Below are 3,484 nucleotides of genomic sequence, written 5' to 3'. Positions count from 1 at the left end.
ACCCTCAGGAAAAGCGATCATGAACTTTGCCCAAAAGGAAGATGAAACATTCTTTCAATGTTGGGAAAGGTTCAAAGATTTGGTCATTCATGCCCACAACACGGATTTGAAACGTGGCGCATTACAAATTTTTTCTATGATGGATCGACATCTTCCATGCGCCAAATGGTCGAGACAATGTGTAATGGAGAGTTCATTAATAAAGACATCGACGAGGTATGGGACTACCTCGATAGTTTGGCTGAAAAAACACAATCTTGGGACTATTACCCAAAGTCGAACACCACGCCTAGGCCAACTCAATCAAAGGAGAAAGGTGGATTATATCTCTTGAAAGAAGAGGATGATCTCAAGTGTAAAGTGACTACGCTCATAAGAAAAGTTGAGGCCATGGACGGAAAGAAGGATAAGGTCAATGAAATTGTTTGCGGCATCTGTGATTGCAACATTCACACAACTGAAAACTGTCCTACAATACCCGCCTTTCGAGGAGTGTTGAATGAACAAGCCAATGCCGTAAACAACTATCAAAGACCTTTTACTGGACCTAACTCCAACACATACAATCCTGGCTGGAAAAATCATCCAAACTTTAGTTGGAGGAATGGACAAACGGCGACTCCTCCAGGTTTCTTCAATCAAAATCCAAATCAAGTGAAACCTCAAGAGGAACCGGTTCAAAATCCCATACAAGAGCTGGCTCAGGCAATGCGGGGAATCACAGATTTTATGCAAAAGATAGATTCTCGTATGACGGTTATAGAAAAGGAGATGCTTCCTGCACAACCTCTCCCCAACCCTAAACCGCAGTACGAGAATAATGATCCTAGCTCTTCAAATCAGATGGGGCATGCTAAATCCATCACCACTCTTAGGAGTGGGAAGATCATTGATAAAACTCTTCCGGTTAGGCCCGAAAAGCCTCAAGAACCAAAAGAGGACAACAATGATGGATCCAGTGATGTCCCACAAAAAGTGAAACCGAACTTCTAGAGAAGCCGGTTGCTCCATTCCCCAACGGTTGGTTTCACCAAAACCTCTCTCTAACTCTGAGGATATCCTAGAGGTGTTGAAAGAAGTGTATGTCTACTTTCCTCTACTTGTTGTTGTTATACAGATACCTTCATATGCCTAATTTCTTATAGACTTATGTACTACCATATGACGGCAGAGTATTCAAAAGAAGATCTTCTTGACCGAGAAAGTGAGTGCCATCCTGAAGCAAGACGTGCCGCAGAAATTCAAGGATCCCGGTAGCCCAACCTTATCATGTGTAATCGGGAACCATCGAATTGATCACGCACTTCTTGACTTAGGAGCGAGCGTCAATTTGATTCCCTACTCGGTATACAAACAGTTAGGTTTGGGTGAATTAAAACCCACCCTAACTACACTACAACTTGCCGATCGCTCTTCGTGTACCAAGAGGGATAATTGAGGATGTGTTGGTCCAAGTTGATAGATTTTACTACCCCGTAGACTTTATCATCCTGTACACCGAACCCATCAATAACATGAGCACTCAGATTCTCATCATTCTTGGTCGCCCATTCCTTGTCACATCAAATGCAATTATTAATTGTAGGAATGGTATCATGACTATGTCTTTTGGAAATTTGACATTGGAGTCAAACATTTTTTCAATAACGGCAGCAATTCAGAGGATGATGACGATTTCCACAATATTAACATGATTGACTCTTTCGTGGAAGATATGACACCTCTGACCTTATCCTCCGACCATCTAGAGATGTGCCCGGCCCACTCCCATGATTTTGATGATGACATGATTAGGGAGACGTGCGCCTTGCTTGATCCTGTACTTGAAGTTAACCGATGGAGGCCACAATTTGAAGAATTACCACAAACCGATGTAGTGCCTCTACCGTCTAATCTCAAGCCGCCGAAGCTTGACCTAAAACCTTTGCCCTCCGATTTGAAATATGCCTATTTAGGTCAAGATGAGACATACCCGGTGGTGATCTCTGCCCACCTGGAGAAAGAACAAGAGAGTATGCTTATATCTACTCTCATTGAGCATAAAGGAGCCCTAGGATGGACGATAGCGGACCTCAAAGGAATCGATCCTCGATTTGTACTCACCGCATATATCTTGAGGATAATGCAAAACCGCTCGGCAACCACAACGTAGACTAAATCTAAATATGAAGGAAGTGGTTAAAGCCGAGGTTCTTAAACTATTGGATATGGGTATTATATACCCTATATCCAATAGTCAATGGGTTAGTCCAACTCAGGTGGTTCCCAAGAAGTCCGGAATCACCATCGTAGCAAATGTCAATAATGAACTCGTGCTAACTAGAGTTACCACTGGTTGGAGAATGTGCATTGACTATAGGAAGTTAAATACCGTCACAAGGAAGGACCACTTTCCTTTGCCCTTCATTGATCAAATTTTGAAAAGGCTAGCTGGTCATTCATATTATTGTTTTCTTGACGTGTGCGCTACAACCAGATAGAGATAGCCCCCGAAGACCAGAAAAGACCACATTTACATGTCCCTACGGCACCTTTGCCTATCGAAGGATGCCATTCGGACTATGTAATGCCCCGGCCACCTTTCAGCGATGTATGCTTAGCATCTTTTCTGATATGGTGGGGCAATATCTAGAGGTCTTCATGGATGATTTCTCTGTTTACGGTCCATCTTTCAGCAAGTGCTTGGAAAGTCTTAAGGGTGTGTTGAAATGATGTGAAGAAAAGAACTTGGTACTTAATTGGGAGAAGTGCCATTTCATGGTTCGGAAGGGAATTGTCCTTGGGCATATCATCTCGCCCAAAGGAATCGAGGTAGATAAGGCAAAAATCGATCTTATCTCTAACCTACCTCCACCCAAGAACATCGGAGACGTGCGATCCTTCTTAGGACACGCAGGGTTTTACAGGCGATTCATAAAGGACTTTAGTCTCCTCTCTCGTCCATTATGTAATCTTCTTCAAAAGGATGTTCCGTACGAGTGGATCGAGCAATGCCAGGAAGCTTTCACCAAGCTTAAAGGCACGTTAACCACCGCACCTATCATGCGTCCACCCGACTGGAATCTTCCTTTTGAGCTTATGTGCGACGCTGATTATGCTCTTGGGGCGGTCCTAGGCCGGAGAAAAGACAAGAAGCCCTACGTCATTCACTACGCAAGTAGGACTCTAAATCGCCCAAGTGAACTACTCGACTACGGAAAAGGAACTCTTAGCCGTAGTGTTCGCCTGGACAAATTTAGGTCCTACGATCGGATCCAAGATCATTATCTATACAGATCATGCGGATCAAGTATCTTCTTTCTAAGAATGATTCTAAGCCCCGCTGATACGATGGATCCTTCTACTCCAAGAATTTGATTTGGAAATTAAAGATAAAAAGGGAGTAGAGAACGTAGTGGCCGATCACCTTTCTCGCCTTAATACCTCTCATTCCTTGAGGCGACTCATATCAATGACATGTTCCCCGATGAACAATTTTCTGAGT

The 3,484-nt window shown here is 43.4% G+C and overlaps 1 non-coding gene across 1 annotated transcript; it reads right to left on the bottom strand.

The window, feature by feature from the left end:
* LOC131244832 (small nucleolar RNA R71) lies at nt 1–107 on the bottom strand. The gene has a single exon (XR_009170604.1). It is a non-coding gene; the product is annotated as a small nucleolar RNA R71 (small nucleolar RNA).
* Between the last annotated feature and the right edge of the window lie 3,377 nt (nt 108–3,484).

The sequence above is a fragment of the Magnolia sinica genome, chromosome 4 (genome assembly GCF_029962835.1).
Source record: "Magnolia sinica isolate HGM2019 chromosome 4, MsV1, whole genome shotgun sequence".
NCBI classification, from domain to species: domain Eukaryota; kingdom Viridiplantae; phylum Streptophyta; class Magnoliopsida; order Magnoliales; family Magnoliaceae; genus Magnolia; species Magnolia sinica.
Note: the sequence above shows the minus strand (reverse complement) of the source record. Positions and strands in the feature narration are given on the sequence as shown.